The sequence below is a fragment of the Pinus tabuliformis genome, chromosome 1_2 (genome assembly GCF_031772625.1).
Source record: "Pinus tabuliformis cultivar Carrire ecotype Pingquan chromosome 1_2, CPIR1, whole genome shotgun sequence".
Classification (NCBI taxonomy): Eukaryota; Viridiplantae; Streptophyta; class Pinopsida; order Pinales; family Pinaceae; genus Pinus; species Pinus tabuliformis.
In genome coordinates this window covers 1,009,472,043-1,009,495,213 of record NC_142298.1, presented here as the reverse complement: position 1 = coordinate 1,009,495,213, position 23,171 = coordinate 1,009,472,043, and the positions used below count along the sequence as shown (strand labels likewise).

The 23,171-nt window shown below is 34.7% G+C and overlaps 1 pseudogene; it reads right to left on the bottom strand.

The window, feature by feature from the left end:
- Positions 1-6,992: 6,992 nt before the first annotated feature.
- LOC149209517 (uncharacterized) lies at positions 6,993-8,151 on the bottom strand (annotated as a pseudogene).
- Between the last annotated feature and the right edge of the window lie 15,020 nt (positions 8,152-23,171).

Sequence of the window (23,171 nt, the reverse complement as noted above, 5' to 3'; positions counted from 1 at the left end):
ATATAATATTTTAATGTAAGTATTTAAAATTACCATTTATTTCGATTTGTACAGAATTTTATATATTGGAGCATTTACAATTATCGAACTTAATCATGTTAAATACTCTATAGTCACGAACAATATATGAAGGTTTATGCAAGTAATTTAATCTCCAACATGTGCTACCGTAATATCCAACTCGTGGCAATAAGGTGTCTTTGATTTACTTGCGTAGAATGGCAATAATCCATTATAGAATGATTGAATTTGTTGTGATATCATTTTTTTTAGGCATAGGGTGAATCAGTAACTGCCACACCTAATTTAAGGAAGATCCAGGATCAATTCTCATCGCTGCCACTATAACACTAAGAGTACATCCAACAACCTGCAAGAAGATATACTAATTTCTTATGATTTTGGCAAGAGCCAAGACTCACGGATAAGGGGAGTCTACTCCTTGAGCTACACACCATAGCAGGGTAATATACTCAATGTGATTTGACCCCTTACCTCGTGGGTTTCACCCAACGAACTCAGCTGCCACACCACACATCATTATATTGTTGTGACATCATTTAACATATTGGTCAAAACATTGAAAGTTGTTGCCGTTGGGAGGCATTTTCTCATTTCATATGAGCTAATTCCATATGGATGGGGCTAGGGTGAAATTCCAAAATGAAGTGACATCAGTATTTTATTGTGAGTTGTACTATAATTATTGCTTTTTATAAATTATATTGGTATAACAAAATATTTTATGGTACAACAAATTACATGTTTTGTGGTAAAATGTAATCATTGTAAAATAAGAGGTGAACCAATCAAAATTGAAATAAATATATTTAAAAAATTAAATAAATAATTTTTTTTCGAAAATAAACATTAGATAAAATCATTTATTTTTTTATAAATTTAAAATTAATATCAACATCAATATTTTTTTAATACGTTATTACCCTACTGTGACAAAGGAATAATAAGGAAATGCATTATCTATACACAAGACACGATCACCATATTTTATGTGGTTATAAGGGTTTTTATTGATCGTAATAATAATATTAACTCACTCGTGGTGTATCATAATACTACTACAGTTCATCATAAAACCACTATGAAGCTTCTAGTTAATGAGTGTAAGCAACATTGAGGCCTACTTTCATGGGATGATACATTGACCTTTGGGCCACATGACTGTCATCTTATTTAATGTGTAGCCAGCTACCACCTGCTTTGTGATGTTTGTTAAACATGGCGATCCAAATGTCTTGGTATAATATTGATAGTGGGGATGCATTTCGGTTAGTTTGGAGTAGCTACTTGTGGCCTCTTCATAGTTGCAGTTCCATTTCCACACTCAAAACTTGGAACCAAGATCTATAACTTGGAATTTATGTGTTTCCATGAATACAAGGTCCTCTCTGCTATTCAAAGGTTGAATATGTGTATATTGAATGTTCCAAGCTATGATGACATTTGTTGGAGCTCTGGTTGCATCTACATGAAGAATGGCTTCTTCAGGTTAGTTTTTAAATTTCCTGAGTGGTTTGTAATGGTTTCTTATCAATAGTATTTTAATGTTTGTATACCTTTTTTTGAAAAAAAAATTCATAGTAGCTTTGTAGGGTTACATTTTAGCTCCGTAAATAATTTTTTTTCAACTTATATAGATAGGATTTTATTTCAAAAAGATACCACTAGTTATATTTTATGAAACCCTTATAACACATTTTTTTCTATAGAGTTTCCTATATTCTTGAATATAAATATATATTTTGTAGGTATTACAATGTTTTTTTTATGTTGTACTTACTCTTTCTCGAAATGCTTTATTCGATGAATTCTGCATAGTTTTCCTCTTCAATCGAAATTACCATATTGTTTAAATTAAATGTTCATTTCAAAAGAAAAGCAAGGTCACTATTGCATATTCCATAAAATATATTTTATCATTACTCATTTCTTTCCTACTGCAAATATTCTCTACGTATGTGTTATTTTTGGTTATGTTTTGTATATATATTAGCCCATATATGTGATGCTATATATTTTTTTTAATAGAACTTTAAACCAGAATTTTTGGAGAAACATGTTATGGGATTTGCCAACTCTTTTTGTGTCATAATTATCTTTTGAGCTTAGGACTATTACGTAACTAGATCATAAAGCAAAGAAAAGATAGATCAACAACTTGAAAATAAGCCTCTTCAAGGGGAAACCTCTTTTTAAATCACATAAATGAACAATTCTTCAATGATACAAGTGACAAGACCTATATGATATATATAGGAGTATAAAGGGTCACAATATAGTCAGGGCCTACATAACAATAATAATCTAAGGGCACAACCAAGGCAATAGTGGGCTTTTATGGGGCACAACAATAACAATGTGGGGATTACATGGGGCACAACAACAACAATATGGGACCTACAATGCTATTATAGGGACCTAACATGCCCCTCACCTTAAAAAAGGTGTTGTCCTCAATACTTGAGTATTTTTAGATGTTTCTATATAAAATTCTCATTGTCGCATGTGAAATCTTCAATGGGTAAGTTCTTCCACTTTTATGAGGTACTTTGAAACTGATCAATCCCATGGTTGTCGGATTTTTGCTTACATGACTGCTTCAAGCTATAATATGATTTTTCCTTCCTCATAAAGTTCAAATGATATTTTTTGAAGTGGGATCTTGTCACCTATAACCTTCTTTAAGCATGAAACATGGAAAACTGGATGTACTCAAGAAGATGCAGGTAACTCTAATTTATATGCCATATACCAATATTTTGCAACACCTTATAAGGAACATAGTACTTGGGTGAAAATTTATTATCCTTCTTAGTTTGCTTGACATACATTTGTTTATATGATTATAGCCGTAAAAATACCCAATCGCCTACATCAAAGCTTATTTCATTGTGATGTTGATCTTCCTGTTGTTTCATACAATTCTACCCCAGAGTCAATTTATCCTTTAAGAGATAGAGAACTTGTTGTTGATTCTCGATGTGATCTTCCATTGCTTGAACCTTAGAATTTTCTCTTAAATACAATGTGATGGACGGTGGATGATATCCATAAAGTGCCATAAATGAGTTCATTTTTGTTGCAATATGGATGGAAGTGTTATACCACCATTCTTCTAAAGGTAACCACCTGACCCATTGTGTTTGTTTATCATATAGAAAGAAACGAAGATATCCTTCCAAACATTTCTTCACTATCTCTTTTTTCCCATCAGATTGAGGACAATAACATGAGTTATGAGCTAATTGAGTACCAAGACAAGAAAACAATTTTTTCCAAAAAATTTCACCAAAAATGGGATCTCTGTCACTTACAATAATATTTGGGTTTCCATGTAGCTTTTGAATTGTTTACATAAATGTCGTAGAAATTGTACTGGCTTTGAAAGGATGAGATAATGCACAAAAGCGTGAATACTTGGTAAATCTATCAACTACCACCATGATGACACTCTTTCCTTTAGACTTGCATAAACTTATGATAAAACCCATTGATACTTCCTCTCAACACTGACTTGGAATGGGTAAAGGTTGTAATAAACATCGGGCAAGTTTTTAAAAATCCTAAGTGACCTCCTAAAGGAGAGGTGTGCAATTCCAAAAGAATATTTTGTTTTAGTTTGGGGTTCTTATATAGATATAAGCAATGTTTGTACCATAATGAATCATTTTTCCAGATAAATGTATCAGATGTACTGGGATCTTGCTATAGCTTTTGAATAAGTGTCCACAACTCTTTGTATTCTTCCATTCATCCCTTGCTTTAGTGATCAAATCAAGTTGGATAATAGAAATGTCACAAAGAAATTCTTCCACATCCTCATCCCTTATTGAGAGTGCATATGCAACAATATTTTTCTACCATTTCTTGTAGATGATTTCGAAATCATAACCCAACATATTTGTGACCCATTTTTGTTGCTCTTCTGAAGATAATCTTTGTTTCAAAAAGTATTTAAGACTATCATGATGTATTTTTACCTTGAAGTGTTGTCCCATTAGGTAAGGGTGCCATTACTTTAGGGCATGTAGTATTTCCAACATTTCCTCTGCATAAATAGGCTTTTGCAAATACCTTCTCTTGATTGGATGACTTTCAAAAGAAATCGGTCTTCCTTTTTGGATCAAAACAACACCAATTCCATTTTCTGCAGAATCACATTCCACAATAAAATTTTTGTGAAGTCTGGCGTACCTAAGATCGAAGCTTAGCACATTGCTTCTTTAATATGTTTAAAGGCCTTAGTTTCTTTTGGAGTCCACAAAAATACATCTTTCTTTAGTAATATTGTTATAGGTCCTTTTATTTTCCCATAATTCTTAACAAACTTGTGAGAATATCCTGTAAAACTGAGAAATCCTCAAATATGCTTTAGGGTTGTGGGGATCTTCCATTCCTTTATGGATTTAGTTTTTTTAGGGTCTACCTTAACACCATCATGAGCTACAATATGACGTGAATATACCATCTCTTGTACCCAAAGAAACATTTGAAGGGTTTTGCATACAATTGTTTCTCCTCCACTAGTTTAAGCACCCTGCCAATATGTTGAACATGAACTTTCCAAGACTTATTGAAGATTAGTATATCATCAAAAAATACTAACACAAATTTTCTATGAAAGGGTTTGAAAGTGGAATTAATCAACCCTTGAAATGTGGAAGGTGCATTGGTAAGGCCAGAAGGCATGACCAAAAAATCATAATGACCTTCATGACTTCTGAATACCATTTTTGGAATGTCCTCTGTATTCATTCTAATTTGATGATATATGGAACAAAGATCCAATTTGGTGAAGTAAATTTCTCCATGTAATTCATCCAAAAATTCATAAATGATAGGGATGAGAAATTTATCTTTAATAGTGAGCTTATTAAGATCTCAATAATATGGACACATACACCATGATCTATCCTTCTTGTGCACCAATACTATAGGAGAAGAGAAAGAACTTTGTCTAGGTTGAATTATACGTGCCTCTAGCATTTCTATAACCATGTGTTCGATTTCACTCTTTCGGGAAAATGGATATTTGTAAGGTCTGATGTTTGGAGGAACTCTTCTTGCAATCAAGTGAATAGCATGATCATGATAATGAATAGGTGGGAGACGTTTGGGAGTCTCAAATACCTTGGAATGATTGTCTAGGACTCTTTGGGGATCTGGAGAAAGGGATAATTTTGATGTTTGAACGTCTAGCAAACATAATTATGCAATTACTGATTAGGATCTTGGGGAGGGCCCCAAGATCTCAGTAAATGCCACACCAAGAAAAGAACAAAAATAACCCAAACTAGAAGAGTAAATAATAAACCAACTTTTATTAGATCAGAAAATAATAGTAGCAACTACATTGCGCTGGACCCTACCCCCTCTTACAAAAAGAGGCTCATTATTTATAAAAAAAAAATAGTTACATTACCATGGGTAAATACCATGGATGGGAAAATACCATGGGTGGATTTCCATTCGGATCATTACCATAGGTAAATACCATGGGCAAATTTCTATTCGGATCATCCCTCGCTCCTTAGGATGAAATGGTCCCCATTGCATGAATCTCCCTCTCGAGAAGATTTTGTCGAATATGAGTTGTGGATGACCAAGTGTTGGCAAAGACAAGTGTTTTGTGTAGTTGACCCATAACTGAGGGTTTGTGAATGACCCGTAACCATGATGAAGGAAGAGCCAAGGATAGAGATACCCTGTAATGCTAGTGGGAGAAATGTGAGGTGGAAAGTGTGTGAATAAGAACATGGACTTCGTTGGCAAAGGGTTTTTTGTGGTTGGCCCATAACAATGATGAACAAAGAGTCAAGGATAGAGATACCCTGTAATGTTGGTGGGCCAACTTTGAGGTGGACAGTGTGATCGAGCAAATGGACTTCATTGGCAAAGGGTTTTGTGTGGTTGACCCATAACCATAATGAACGAGGGTTCGAGGGTAGAAATACCTTGTAATGAACCTCGAGATCACTTGTCGATCTATCTAGCAAAAATTCAGTGGCTTATCTTTGTAAATTCTCACCATCCAATGAGATGATGTAAATACTTTCTCCAAGCACTCAAATTTCACATTTTTTATTCCCATTTTGAAAATATTTAGTAGTTCAACAGATCTCGTGCCATAGTAGATAGCTTCTTGACCATTGTTGTAGTGTGTAATAGCCCCAAATATATTTGTGTTATAAGTCAAAGCAAATTCTACAAGAACCCCAAGCACCCCAGCTACTAAATGCATAGCTAGAAAGGCAAAATACAAAGCTCCAACATGCCTTGTCTGGCTTGCAAACAAATAATGTATCAAGAAGTATGATGCCTGAAGGATGCCAAATGTGCTTGGCCAGCTTAAGGAGAATGATGCAAGAGATTTAGCAACACAACCTGACACCAACTACACAATGCTGAGGTTTTTGAGCTAGCTCGCCATGCCTACAAAAACTGCAAACCATGCTAAAGTGTCCCAAGAAGAATTCTCACTCAAACAGTCATCCAAATCCAAAACACCTAAAAGTAATAGAATAGATAGACCAAGCATTGCTGCCATGACGCTTGCAATCCCAACTGCATCCCCAAGAACCCAAAGAAAAACTGCAAGAAGCATTGTTCCAACCATATCCCATTCATTTCTTGACACAAGTCCCATTTCCTGCAGCCTTTTTTATTTCAAGGTATTTTTCAGAATTTTAAAATTCTCAGCTGAAAAAGTTTCTTGGTTTGCTTTACATTATTATCAGCAGCTTCACTCCCTCTTGTGATAAATTCCAACTTTGGTAATGGCTTCTGCTTGAAATTTTATTGGAAAGGTCGAGTGTGAATGGAAAGTAGGCGTTGTCTTTCTCTCTATACAACACTCAACCACCTTCTCATTCAAAAATTATTATACATAGACATGACATGATTCCTGATTTTCGAGTCCTCGGTTGAAAGTTGTGGAAGCCCCTGATTTCTCACGCGCTCTTCGGCCACGCCTAGCACTCGAAATCTTGACTTGCAACTCGAGATTGACATTTGTTGAGATGCAGGGTGCCACCGAGAACAACATTTCTCACTAGATTAGAGGCTCCTAAGAACCCAGGATGGGATGAGAGCAGTGTGTACATGTCGGGCTAGTGATGACTAGACATATATTTGTGCACCTCTTCCACAACCATATCCCGCATCAACGCCAACAGGTCACTGCTCACAACCAGTGGGTTGAAGCCACATGGAGACAAGTTTAGAACTAGCATTAGCATGCTTTCCACCATTGACTTGATGGCGGTGCTGAGTCGTTCCACCACTGCCTCGTCCGCTCTCATGTATTCTACCACCGGTGGAGTACGAATATTGTTATTAACTGTGCTATTATTGTGAGAGTCCTTTTGAGTGGACGACTTCAGTGAGGGGATCGCGGGATTGAGTCCGGGTAGTGACAGGCTCAGCGAGGTCGGCGGATTGACACCGATTGCGCCAACCGTTGTTTCCTATAGATTTGCAATGGTTTTCTCGAATGAATCGAAAAGAGACGCAACGAGCACGGCCCTGTACAACATGCATCCCGATTCCCAGCTCTAGTCTTAAACCTCGACCTCGGCTTCAACCTCGGGGCCCTTCTCTATTCCTATTTCTTCTAATCTCTTCAGTCGCTTCGAGTCCACTTCCCAACTACTACAATCATTATCTTCCAATGCACTCCTACCATTGTGGGAGAAGCCATCGTTGCTATGCTTTCAAGTAAAGTCTAAGCTATTTATTTCTTCATCCAAGTGGACAACGATTCCCTTATTAGGGTCCTAGAAGCCCCTCCTGAGCGTGGAGATCCAGTGTTTTTTTAATCGTGTTGTCGGTGCGGCCAGGGAGGGATCGGGCAATCGTTGCCCATTTTTTGTCATGTTGTGCATGGGCCTGCAGAATAGCGGCATCCTCGGATGGGGTAAAAGGTGTGTGCTCCACTTGAGGGCAAATATGATTGTACTGTAGTAGCTTGCACGATTTCCAAGATTGCCCTGAGATTCCTTTACTTATCAGGGTCGAGTTCCTCGGCCTGTATTTCTGAACAAGCCTCTGCAGTGATGCGTCCTCCTCCTGGCTCCATGGCCCCTTTATCCTATCCAAATCTTCAGACAATCTCCCATTGCTAATCGGCATAGCTATGCCACTTTTTTAGAATCAATGAAACTCGAGAAAAAAAATCACCTTTCACGCCAATGAGATTCGAACTCCAAACCTTGGGGTACTACCACTTTATGTCGACATTTCTGAACTAGAGAAGCTAAGCCAGCTCAAACCGGACACCATGTAGATTGATTCGAGTTTCGGTAGCACAATCCTTGGTGGTGTGGGGAGCAATCCTGGTTCCTTCTGCCATAGTCGCGTCAAGCCCATATGGGGAAAGTGATGAAGCTATAACCAGTGGCATTGAGGTTAACACGCTGAGAAATATAAATATGAGGGATGCCCAAGCCCTGAGCCTTGTGGAAGCTGAAGCTACCATCGCCATGGACTATTTTGTATGAGAGATCAATATTCTTACCCTCACTCATCTTGGAAAAAGGATGTGGTTGATCACATAGATCTGTAGAACTGGAAAAAATTATGTTAGGAAACAATGGGAGGTAATTGCCACACCAAGAAAAGAACAAAAATAACCCAAACCATAAAAGTAAATCATGAACCAACTTTTATTAGATCACAAAATAATAGTAGAAACTACATTGTGCTAGACTTCCATTCAGATCATTACCATCGGTAAATACCATGGGTGGATTTCCATTCAGATCATTACCATCGGTAAATACTGTGGGTGGATTTCTATTTAGATCAATTACACCTCATTCTTATTTCTTCAAAATATTTGTAATGACATTAGAGTTAATTATCTTCCCTAGTCTCCCTGCGATACCCATTAATTTACTTTCCTTTCCTTCTTAGAAAAAATTCAAGAAAAGTTCTTGAAAATTAAAAGTTATTGTCCCCAAAGATTGTAACCATTAGAATCCTAATACAACATCAACACCATCCATTGGAAGGGAAATCATTGGAGTATTTATTAAATATTCCCCCATTGTTAGCTTGATATTATGGCACTTGCCTAAGCAATTTATAGTTCTTCCATTTGAAACCACCACTTAACACTCCAGTGCTAGATATATAAAGAAATTTAATTCCTTGGATATCTTACAATGAATAAAATTATGGGTACTACTTGAATCAATCAACACTATTACCTTTTCCTTCTTGATATATCTTTCTATCTTGAGAGTGTGAGGAGTGGTAATTCCTACAAATTCATTACAATATATGGTTGGATTCATTTCTTCTTTCTCTAGGGTTTGTTCTTGGTGTATATCTTCTTCTTTTAATGTTTCTTGTTCCTTTTATTCCTCCTCTTCACAATCTGTGTAAAATAATTTCTTCTCAACACACTTATGACCTTTAGTGTAATTTCTATCACAACTATAATAGAGCACTTTTTCTATCAGCCTTGTAAGTTGCATGAGGCTAGGAGCAACAAGACTTCCATGTTTATAGTTGTGAATGGTAGACCTCCTTATTGCTAAAATTTTGCTCTCAACTTTTCTTGCCACTCTAAATGTGGTTTCCAATGAATTAGGTTCACAAGGGAGAACCTCATGTTGGATGTTATCCTTTAAAGTCCTTATGAAGACATCAATCATATGCTCCTCTATAATATCAAGTACTTTGATATTCAATCTTTGGATGTCCTCAATGTGCTCTGCCATTGAACCCTTTTGTTTGATATTTATCAATTGGCTAAAGAAGGTATTTCTCTTTGTATCCGCATAATGTGCTAACAATTCCTCCGTAAAAATTGTCCAAGTGACAATTGATTTACGAGAACAAAGTCATCGATACCACACAAATTGATTGGGTTATAAATATAAAGATGCAATGTGTATTTTTTGTGTGTGTGTATCACATCATGTAGATCAAAGAATCATTCCATCTCTAGTATCCATGTGACTGAATCCTTGCAATCAAACTTTCTCATATCGATCTTTGGAATGTAGTGAGTCTTCAACCCAAAGTTAAAATCATGATTCACATTCCTTTTGTTCTCATCATGATTTTCATAGATTACCTTATCACCATTAGGAAACATTTCTTGTAGAAACTTGGTCAAACCTTCCATGTATGCTTTTATTTTTGCCTCTAAACCATCCATATTAACATTCATTGCATCATCTTCAACTTTAGTTACTCGTTGTGAGAGTGAAAGTTGTTGCACTTAGTTCTGTAATTTTGATATATCTTGTTGCATTTCTTCTTCTTCACGTGTCATAGTAGATATTTTTTAGGGTTTAATAGGTGTAGAATTTTTTTGTTTGGGAGAAATTTTGGACAAATTGACGGTATCTATGCTTCACTATTCCCTTTGAATTACTTAAATATTTTTTTTCAAACAAAAATAATGAAAATTTAAAAATACACACCTTTTAGAGCCTGATTTTGAGCTAATCTTAAATTCACAAAATCTTAAATTCACAAAAATCTGTATTATTCTCACCACATTCTATGCAACAACACTTGGTAGGGTCGAGCTGCAATTCAGTTGGAGTGGGTTTTTGGTGGTAGCCTCTCGGTGTGCCATCTCCAGAAGGAATCGGAAAACAAATGAGACATAAAGGGAAGCCAAACAAAATTTTAGGGTTTTGTCTGCAAATCTCCAACAACGGATCGTAGGAAAGCACCATTATTGTCAGTCTCACATTGTAGAGACACCTTGTGATAATGACGTGACCATCATGAGCTGGAAAACTCGATGTGGACACATCATTCAAGGTACAATGTATTGGATTTTGAAAAGCCGTGGGATTCCAAAAATATAACCATAGCCAATAAATTGAAATGTAACTAAGCTATGAATCCCTTTTAGAGAATTCAACCTTATGTTAGTGATATAAGGTTCAAGCGCAAGAAAATCAAAGTGAAAATATGACATCGAATCAACAATTTTATTCAGTAATGTCAAATCAAATTCAACGAGGTGTGATTCACAATCCTTAGCAATCAGGGCTTATGTATCCATGTTCCCTAAAGTAAACATTGCCATTAAGTTATATTAATTCCTTACGAAGTAAAGTGGGTAGAACAAGTACTAGTGATGGGGATTAATGACTTGAAGGGGTATATGGGTAAGCCTAGACGGAAAATACCTTATAGAAAAATTCTCTTAGCATTTATAATGAAGTCAAAAACAAAAGACTTAATGTCTAAAGAAGAAACACACCTAGGCAAGGATAATCAATAATATTAGGATGCACTATCTAGGCAAGGATAATCAATAACTTTAGGATGCCAATTTTCACAAGCGAGGTCAAGTTTAGCACTATTTCAAAAAATCTTAAAAAAATAAAATAAAATTTTACTAAGGGATTAAACTTAGGTCCATGGTAAATAAATTCCAATTATTAAAATTGATATTCTTAAAAGTATGGAATTTATAATCTTTATAGGATATAGATAAATTTTAAATAATTTAATCACCATTTAAATTGGAATTTTTTATGTATTAAGTTCAAAATAATATATGTCTTAAATTTCATTAAATATAATTATGAAATTTAAACTAATGTTATTTTTATTTTTATTTATTATTTTAAATATATCGAAAATGTGTATATATCAATTTCAAAAAAATATAACTTTTAATTTTTATATTTGATTTTTAATTTTGTTTTTTAGTCTTTATATTTGATTTAATTAATCCTAACTTATTAACACATTGGGAGGTGTTCTATGACCTAGTATGAAGGAGACGTGGCAGACCAATATGAGGGAGTTGTTGTCACATAACATTACATTTAAAAATAAACAAATAGTACTTACATAGCAAAATAAATTTTGTAACGAAAAAATAAAAATAAAAAAATAAATTAACATGACCATTAATAAATTACTTCAATTTACATCATAATTTTCCATTATTATAGAAAAAATAAAATAATTAAAAGTAAAAAAAAAATGATTTCTTATGATTAAAATACAATTTCTTATGGAAAAATAATACTTAATATGTAATTTCTTCAATTACTTAATATGGAGTTCATAGATGGTATGTAAACATAACATTATTGATATTACATGATGCTTAATTTCTTTTACTTTCATTTGATATATAATATTTAAAACATAAAAAATGGTTTAGTGTTAGTCATATTAAATAACATAATTTTGTGTTAGTAGAGAAAATAAAATAACTTAATAAAAACAAAATCTTATATTTTCACTTTCTATTGTGAATTTAATGTGTAATTTATTCCATTATTAATATGCATGAATATGTGATATTTCAAAAACATTAATAACATTAATATATATATATATATATATATATATATATATATATATATATATATATATATATATATATATATATACACACTTGTGGTTCAAGGATACCCATGGTCACTGGGTACCCATGAATAATATCTAGGGTAGACCCCACCCGAAGGGGATCATATTTACTTGACCTTATCCCAAGAGCTTTCGGGAATTGACATTGTGACCTGGGATCATATTTACTTGACCTGACCCCAAGAGCTTTCGGGAATTGACATTGTGACCTCCCATGTGGCGAGGCCCAGACTTGACCGATTGAGCTAACCCTTGGGGCTTATATATATATATATATATATATATATATATATATATAACAAATGAAAATAAATAAATTTGTTATAGTTAAAATATTTTATTAGCGTGTTGTTAAAAAATAGAATAGGTCCATGTTAATTCCAGATCTATCAAGAGTTTAAATATTCAAATCTCTAGAAGTGTCTTTTCACCCTTGGTAGATTCAGAGTTAAAGTCTAGAGGACTCAAATCTCTAGAAATATCTTTTAGCCCTTGGTAAATCCCGAGTTAAAGATTGATCTACACTTGTGATAATTATTAAAATTTACTTAATTGAAATTTCATAAACCTATTTTATTATATCTATTCAAACTAATTTAAAATGTTTATGTTTAGTTTTATTATATATTTTAAATACAATATTTTGATATTTAATAATATAATTAATAAATTTGTTAATGTATATTAAAAATAATATATTATGATTTCAAAACCTACAAATTTTAAATAATTATATGGAAGGCGTACTATAAGGGCGTGTTCACCCACCAACCTTCATCCTCTATCCAAACCCTATCGGAAAAGGGAATGTGTTTGTAGTTTTTCTGTCACCACACTATCAACATGTGAACGTTTTAAGGACAATGATATGAGGTTAGCCAATTGGATGGATGCACAATGACAATCAAAGAGAATAAATGTGTTACTTTACACCAGCTTCACCTCAAAAACCACAAAGAAATGTCACTCATCTCTTTCACCGTGGTTTCAAGGAATACCAACACAGACTCGTTTGCAAAGAAAACTTCAAGAAGTTGAGGCTGAAGCCTCTTTTGAACATTCATGCTAAAGGGAAGTTTGATGACCTGCAGCAATTCAAAGGATGTGCATTTAGATGTTGAATCCTTATAAATGAGTTTCTTAATCTCAAGAGTTGTGCATAGGTGCAAGCGTTGGAGAGGTGAAGCATATAGAGCTACTAACAATTGCATATGGAGCCAGTGACAATTGCATCCATTCTCGATCACTCGTTGAAATTATAGAAGTCCTGAATTTGTTTAAGCTCGGGATGTGAGTATTCAACCCAAGGTGGACACCTGGGGTGAAGCAAATGCCTTCGCACATTAGACGAACTAAAACCATGGTTCTCTCTAGCCATCTCCACCTATGCATGTAAAAACGACGAACTTCACTACCCATAACATAACAAGAGAGAATATTCCAATTTTAATTATGTAAATATTATATAAAACAAATGAAAATAAAAAAATTAGTGTGTTGGTCAAATATAGCATAGATCCATCTTAACTCCATATCTACCAAGAGTAGAGAGGAATCAAATCTTTTGAGGTGCAAATATTTTCTCAAGTATTGCACTCAAAATAAGATTTGATCCCTTTAAGCACTTGCTAGTTCTCAAATTAAAATTCATCTATATTAGTGATAATTATTAAAATTTACTTAATCTAGATTTCATAAACATATTTTCTTATATATATTTAAACTAATTTAAAATACCTACGCTCTATTTTATCTATACTCATGATAATTATTAAAATTTAGATAATCTAAATTTCATAAACGTATTTTCTTATATCTATTTAAACTAATTTAAAATACCTATGTTCTATTTTATTATATATTTTAAATGTAATATTTTGATATTTAATAAACATATTTTCTTATATCTATTTAAACTAATTTAAAATAAGTATGTTTTATTTTATTATATATTTTAAATGTAATATTGTGATATTTAATAATTAATTTATTGATGTATATTAAAAATAATTTGTGTGGGATTCAATTAGTGTCTGTTACCTCAACTAAATCCACTCACCCAATACATGTACGAGGTAGATCCACTACCTAACCTGCAAAGTGTTGAGGGAATTGAACTTGAAGAGATCATTTCATGCTAGCTCCACTCACCCAATACTTCTACTAGGTACCCAATACTTGTACTAGGTAGATCCACTGCCTAACTCCGAAAGTGTTGAGGGAATTGAACTTGAAGAGATCACTTCATGCTAGCTCAATCAAAGAGCCAATACTTGTACTAGGTAGATCCAATACCTAACCTAGAAAGTGTTGAGGGAGATGAACTTGAAGAGATCATTTCATGCTAGCTCCACTCCCCCAATACTTGTACTAGGTACCTAATACTTGTACTAGGTAAATCCACTGTCTAACTCCAAAAGTGTTGAGGGAATTGAACTTGAAGAGATCACTTCGTGCTAGCTCAATCAAAGAGAGGGAATTGAACTTGAAGAGATCACTTCATGCTAGGTCAATCTCAATCAAAGAGATCACTTCATGCTAGGTCAATCTCAATCAAAGAGATCACTTCATGCTAGCTCAATCAAAGAGAGGGAATTGAACTTGAAGAGATCACTGCATGCTAGCTCAATCTAAATCAAGAGATCACTTTATGCTAACTCAATTTCAATCAAAGAGCACTTCAAGAGATCACTTCATCACTTCATGCTAGCTCAATCAAAGAACTTAACCCCGAAAGTGTTGAGGGAATTGAACCCATGACCTCTCAATAAAAAAAGATATTAACAACAAGAACTCGACCAATTAAGCTAACACTTAGAACTTATATTAAAAATAATATGTTACAATTGCAAAACCTATAAATTTTAAATAATTATGTTGAAAATGTTATATAAGGGCATGTTCATCCAATGACCTTTGTCGTCTATCTAGACCCTATTGAAAAAGTACATGTGTTTGCTCTTTTGTTGTCAGCACTGTCAACACACAAACATGATATGACGCTAGTCAATTAGATGAATAATGAAAATCAAGAGAGGACGTGCATTGCTTTACACCAGCTTCACCATGAATAACAGAACTCTCGTTCAGCTCTTTCACTGTGGTTTTAATGCATGCCAACAAAAACTTGTTTTTGAAGAAACCTTGAAGAAGTTGAGGCTTAAGCCTCTTTTAAACATTCACGCTAAAGAGAAATTTGATGCCTTGCACACTTGAAAGGTGCATGGCTCACTCAAAATGTCCATGGATTTGATCTAACATCTCTAGACATAAGGGAAGATCACTTCAGAGGATGTACATTTTGAAGCCGAATCCCTTGAAATGATTTTCTTAAGTTCCAAGAATTGTGTAGAGGTGAAGTATACAAAGCTACTAACAATTGCATTTAGTCTCAATCACTCCTTGAAATTACAAAAATCCTAAACCTATTTAAACTCGGATATGAGTATTCAACCCAAGGTGGATACCAAGGCGAAGCAAATGCCTCCCCCACACTAGACGAACTGAAACCATGTTTCCCCCACTAGCCATCTCCACTCATGCATGCAAAAAAATGCGAACTTCCCAACACATCACATGAGCAGTGGCTAAATCCCACAGAGAAAACAAACCCTCCACATCTCAGTCGTGTACCCTACATTGGCAAACAAATGTTACAGAACGTTCACACGCATGTGTACGCTCAGTTATTTCGTAAATAGAGGACAAAGTTACATGAACCAATAGTGGTAGAATGCCCACAAAGTTATTCATATTAACCTTATACAACATCTTCTTCCAAGTCCTGCAAGGCTTCTGGATGTGGTGGAGTTCATCGATGGTCAAATCCGTGGAAGCTTAATCTAACATGACCACTACTCCATTGTAGACAACCTCTAACTTGCCATATCTCTTGTTTTGCATGTCACTCAATCTTCTTAAACTTTCGGCCAAAAGATAATAGGAAACCAAGACTTTGGAGAGGGCATTCTTGGTCTCGGGAGGTGGTAGAGCCATAGAATCCAAGCATGGTAATAATACCATACCAGTCTACTTTGGTTGTTCGACATGTTACCTGCAATAAACAAAAAAAAGAGTAAGCTCAATTTATTTACGATAGCATGGGAAACTAAACTATAGTTGTCCACTTTGTGACCTCATAGTAATAGTCCACTCGCCATAAGGTTCATTCTAGATATTGCTCGGTTAGTGATGAATGCAGCTAGTGATGAATGAAAGCCGTTGGAATAGAAGCAGTCCGTTAATTATTTTTTTAATTACGATTTTTACATTTTAAGAGTTGAAAATAGAGAGCCATTGCTCTCTATGTCTTTTGCGCTAAGTAACTTGAGATGAAACGACTAGGACTAAGGTAAATTAAGTTGAGCCAAGCAATGTTCCGTGAAAGGCTTTCGTGAACTATATGAAGCAATGTTCTGTGAAAGGCTATATATGAAGCAATGTTCTGTGAAAGGCTATGTGAAGAGAGACGCAAGACCCACGACCTAAAAGCAAGTGGTTGTTGTTTTCCAACTCGTCACTTGAAGGCTTGAAGTAACTATTCTTGATTTTTTGAGAGACGCCAGACCCAGACCTAAAAGCAAGTGGTAGTTGTTTTCCAACTCGTCACTTGAAGTCTTGAACCAACTATTCTTGTTTTTTGTTACTAACCATTTAATACATATTGTACAGTTATTTAATTTATAAAATTTATATTTAGCGTTGGCTAAATTTTATTTTTCGGTTAAGTTGGTGAGACGTGTTAAACAAATAATTTATAGGTTAAGTTCGTGAGATACGTTAAACAAGTAATTTTTTTTAATGGTAATTCTTATTTTATTAAAGTATGGAGGCTTGGTTTACAAATGCGTGAAATAGGAGAAAAAAAAATAGAAAATGTGAAAATTGAAAAACTATCCATGGAAGATTGGTCTGGAACACATTAATCTAATAGGTTTTGCTAGTATATCCACTCCAATTTTTCCTTCTCCAAATTTTTCTTCTTCCCTTTATATATATTTATATGGCACTATCTACCATGGATAGCTTATACCCCGTATGCATCTCTTTACCTCTTTATATATATTTATATGGCAGTATCTACCATGGATAGCTTATACCCAGTATGTGTTGGAAGAATTACTCACCTCTATAGAATCCGTAATTTCCACCTTGGGATCCTAGTTACTGGTTTGTAACGTTTACCAACACCTACGGGTTTTGGTGTAACAGCAAACCTCCACATCGATTCCCCTGAATTGCGCTTGAAGGGGCGTTGTCGCACCTTTATAGAATCCATAATTTCCACCCTGGGGATCCTAGTTACTGGTTTGTAACATTTTGGTAATTGCAGCTTTGGGCACAAACCGAGCTACAGTGAAGGGCATAGATGTGTGGAGAGAGGGGTATGGATAAGAGGTCACATATGATGAGTATATGTAGCCAAAGATATTCATAGGAAGCTCACCTGTCATGCGTTGGACATGAGCTTGCGGAAGGAGTGAGGAACTTTCAGAGAATTATCCCTTTATTTTTGGATAAATGACAATATGGCAAAGCAATTGAGAGATGAAAAGGCCCTAGTATAACTCTTCTAAGTTCTGGTTTTTTTTCCATATTTGTGATTGTCAATATTGTTGGAACTTGGGTAGAAATTTGTTCGAACGTTTGACATATAAACAATAGCTACCAAGTTCTACCGTACCGGCAAAAAGAATTCGGAAATTCGTTGAGTCGGTTCGGTACGACGAATAATTCGTCAGTTTCCAATTCGGTATAGATCAGCGGTGAATGATTTTGGTCAAAGTTTTCTATCAATTTATGTCCAACGTCCACTGCTCCTGCTGTCGACAAACAGTGTGGCTGTGTAGAACAATGAAACTCGAAGTCCGTGTAACCATGGATAGAAATGCTGACAAATCGCTGCTGAATAAAATCACAGAAGAAGTAAATCGAATTTTTCAATTACCTTTTATAAGATAACGCAGCCTTGTGGAAATTTGAAATTTGAGAATTGAAATTTTATGAAAATGATGTAGCGATTTTTAGCTTTAATGCTTCTTTTTTAGTTTTAATGTGCGTAGTCTTTTTAGTTTTTATAAAAAAATTATTCGGGTACTTTTTTTAGTTTTAATGCGCGTAATTTTTTTTAGTTTTTATAAAAAATTATTCGGGTTTAAGTATGGGGGTTTACGCAGTGCATTATATTAGATATCATTTTGGGATTCAACTGCGTTAAGTAAGTCATTCACGTATGACCATTTCCATGAGAGGTAGTCATAACTAACTAATTTCTCATGATTTTTGAATAGTTCACTTAGCACTCATTGCATCGGGTGATGCTCACAGGGGTGAAGAAGTGGGATTGAAACTAGTGAAATGAATCACATAGCATCAATCATCACTTCCGGGGCTTGCACCCGGTAACCAGGACTTCCCAGGAGGTCACCCATCCCAGAACTCCTCTGGCTCAAGCGCGCTTAACTGTGGAGTTTTCCCCACAATCAAGCCCACTTAGCTTGCTACCCCATTTGCAAAACCTTAGCAAGTATTGTGCCTCATAATGGTTCATGAGGCACAATACTTGCTAAGGTTTTGCAAATGGGGTAGCAAGCTAAGTGGGCTTGATTGTGGGGAAAACTCCACAGTTAAGCGTGCTTGAGCCAGAGGAGTTCTGGGATGGGTGACCTCCTGGGAAGTCCTGGTTACCGGGTGCAAGCCCCGGAAGTGATGATTGATGCTATGTGATTCATTTCACTAGTTTCAATCCCACTTCTTCACCCCTGTGAGCATCACCCGATGCAATGAGTGCTAAGTGAACTATTCAAAAATCATGAGAAATTAGTCAGTTACGACTACCTCTCATGGAAATGGTCATACGTGAATGACTTACTTAACGCAGTTGAATCCCAAAATGATATCTAATTATTCGGGTATTTTGAAAAAAAAAACATAATTTTATAAAAAAACAAAATAAAAAATAATAATTCTTATATTATAAAAAAAACAATTTCTATCAAATTTCTCTATAAAATGTTAAATAGGGTTAGAAATTGATTATTTTAATTTTAATTTGATTTTGGTATTTTATTATATATTATTTACAAATTGTTCTACAACATAATATGGTATAATTGAAAATAAATTGCTAATACTAAAATGTAAAATTTTTATTAAATAATTAATTTAATTAAAAATGAATCAATATTGTGATTGACATTAAATAACATAAATAGCTCTGATACATATTTAGGAGGCATCATGTGACTCAATTGTTTTAAATGAGAGGTGAGTTAGTAATTTCTATATAATTGCAATTAAAAGAAATATAACTTCTATCTTAATAAAAATTATGAAATAATGAATTGATTGCAAATTGGTATCTCTTTTATAAAAAACAAAAAACCTAAATTCTATATTTGAAAAAATTATAAATGGGTAAATCTAAATGGATAACTAGTTAGTAATTTCTATATAATGACAAATTGCAAAAAAAAATGATAACTTCTCTCTAAAAAATAATCATAAAATAGTAAATTCTTTGCAAATTGGTGACTCTTATAAAAAAAAAAAAAAAAGGTCATAACTTTTATATTGGAAAAAATTATACACTGACAAATTAAAGTGTTAAATGGATAACTCCTTAAAAAAAAAGAAAAAAGATAAATCAATATTAGAAAAAATTATAAATCATATAAAATGGTAAACTTCCAAATCCACAACTTCTATACAAAAAAATAGAAAAACAGTAACCTCTATATTACAAAAAAATATAAAATGGAAAAATTCATTATTATAAAAGATATAAAATGGTAAACTTCCAAATCCACAACTTTTATACAAAAAAATAGAAAAACAGTAATTTCTATATTACAAAAAATTATAAAATGGCAAAATTAAGTTTACAATGGATAAGGCTTACTAAAAAATAGAAAAAAAGAAGAAGGATAAATCCAATATTAAAAAAAAAACTAAGTATCTGTAAGAAGTATAATAGATATCATTTTTGGGATTCAACTGCGTTAAGTAAGTCATTCAAAGTATGACCATTTCCATGAGAGGTAGTCGTAAAGTGACTAATTTCTCATGATTTTTGAATAGTTCACTTAGCACTCATTGCATCGGGTGATGCTCACAGGGGTGAAGAAGTGGGATTGAAACTAGTGAAATGTGGAGAACGAATCACATAGCATCAATCATCACTTCCGGGGCTTGCACCCGGTAACCAGGACTTCCCAGGAGGTCACCCATCCCAGAACTCCTCTGGCTCAAGCGCGCTTAACTGTGGAGTTTTTCCCCACAATCAAGCCCACTTAGCTTGCTACCCCATTTGCAAAACCTTAGCAAGTATTGTGCCTCATGAACCATTCAGGTAGAGATCCCTTGACTCGAATTTTTTCCCTATTGAATTTTATAGGGTCGATTTTTTCCCAAATTCGAATTTGGTAACTATGATATAAATGTATAGAATATAAATTTGAGTTATAAATGTAATAGAATACAAATCTGAGTTGTGGAGTTTTTAGTAAAAACATACAATGTATATTACCATGTTCTAATTAAAAATAGGTAACTTTATCTAACCCATATGCATTCAGCGAATTTTTCGGAATGCTATGTATCTTGTTCTCTGTATCTTGTTCTTTGGTTCAATGATTTTCTATTAGAAATTGTAATTACTCCCCCATGTGGAGTTGGCTAAACATAGATAGTCAATGAACTAAGTAATTGAGTGTTTGAGTGTTGACTCAAGTCAAGTGATAGACAATTTTTAGTATATGATCGCATGTCAAGATATTTTAGGTGAGTAGCTAGTTGGAAAAGGATAAATACCTTTCACCGGGTTCATTGTAAACATCAGTTTTGTGTAATCAATATAAGAACCACAACTCAAGTGTTCCTGGAGTAAATTTATGTTTTATCTCATTTGCCTTTCTAACAAACTGGTATCAGAGCTGAATCTAGATAGAACCAAGGTTTATCAGAACTTTTTGTATCTGACTGTCACATACCCGGACATATAATAAAAAAAAAAATTAATGGTCAAAATTACATTTACCATGGATTGATATGGGTTCTGTGTGAAATACTATTTAATTTAATATTCCGCACCAAACCACCGTATATGAGGCCTCCATGTATAAAACTTAAGTTGGGCATCTTGCACTTTTCCGTTGCCGGAAGTAGCAACTCGATGCAGCTCTGGTCAGCGACATTGTTGGCATTGCCAGCAGTTAACATCTGGTCGAGGCATTTATTTCTGCCGGCCTAATCACGTGAAGGGGGTATGGTCCGAGTGTGCAAGAGTTCCCGCCTTAGATTTTACTGCCTCATTCAACGGTTAAGATGATCTGGTGTGGATGCAAGGGTGGTGATGCCCCCTAGCATCACTTCTAGAGATTAACACTATATTTACCGTTTTTCTTCTCGGATCTTCGAGTTTTCCGCAAGGCTCGGCGACCCTGCTTCCATCCGCTCCACCTCGCAGCGGCCAGAGGATTGATTGGAGTTCTCCTTCCGCCGAGCGAGCATCTACATCGTTGAGCGTCCATCCTGAGCGTTATATACATCCGTTGATGAATTTTTGGTAAGGCTACAGTGGCTAAACATATGTGTTTTCTTTTGGGTTTTATCGTTCTCGGCTTCTGTCTGTTTTTTTTATGATTTCCCCCTGAGGTGAACAGTACTAATGGTTTTCTTACTGCTGTGTTGTTTTATGAGTGCAGTTGTTCCGCTTCCGAGTTCGATTTAGGAAGAGGAGGGTATGTTTCAAAAGCTATGGTGAATCGGTTATCCACCAGGTGCGTCCCTTCAATATTTCGTATGGTATTTTGTTCTGGGTTAATGTTTCGTTTTTGTTTTATACCTGCCGGCAGAGGGTCTCCCTCGTGCCTGGCCATAACCCAACCTTAATTTTACCATGGTTGGTCGCAGATGGCGACGGGAGGCTCTCCACTGACCTACTCAGTGTCTTCTTTGTTTTCAAGATATGGGTTCCCGGAGGAAGCCTAACGCTTCAAGTTTTCTGAGTTGAAAGAGTTATTAAATTATAAGACCTGTAACGGCACCTCTAATTAGTTGTAAATTTGAACTGGTGTTCTAAATATGTATTTTGGGAATGAGTTCCGAGCACAATACTATTGGTCACAGTCGTTTGGACCCAAACCCCTTTTGTTTCTTGTAATCGAATTGTTGCAGCCTTGCGGCCGTTGCCTATTTTAACATTAAATCTCTGTCTTTATTTCCATGTCTGGAGTATTAGTTTAAAGAGTTATTATGGGTACTAACGACCCAGATACTGCACAAATTCGCAATAGTCACTCACTGTTCGCTAAACATATTGCTTAATCTTCTTTTAATTGGTAAAGGTTCATGTATATATATATATATGTACTCATTTGGAAAAACCCTCATTAAGGTTTTAGTAAGGTTATTTTATGGTTGCTTCACCTAATAGAGTAAAATAGTCTCGGTCGTGTTTCGACCTTATGCTTACCTTGTATAAGTGAGTAGACTGTCGTTTTTGCTCATGCCAACAGGCCAAGATTGGTTCTCAGTTTCATAGCTCGTTTATAACTTTGTTTTTAAAAAGATTCCTTGGTTAATAGCCTGAATGTTGCTCAGTTTATTTCAAAGATTTCTTGGTTAATAGCTTGAATATAGCTCCGTTTCCTTTTCCATGAGATTGCGGATTGCAGGAGTATGCTATCGCACTTCAGATATTCACTACATATTTACATATTCTTTATTTACAATATTATTGAGGAAAGGTTCTGTACCACAGAAATTTACCCGGCTCTAAGGGTTTATGT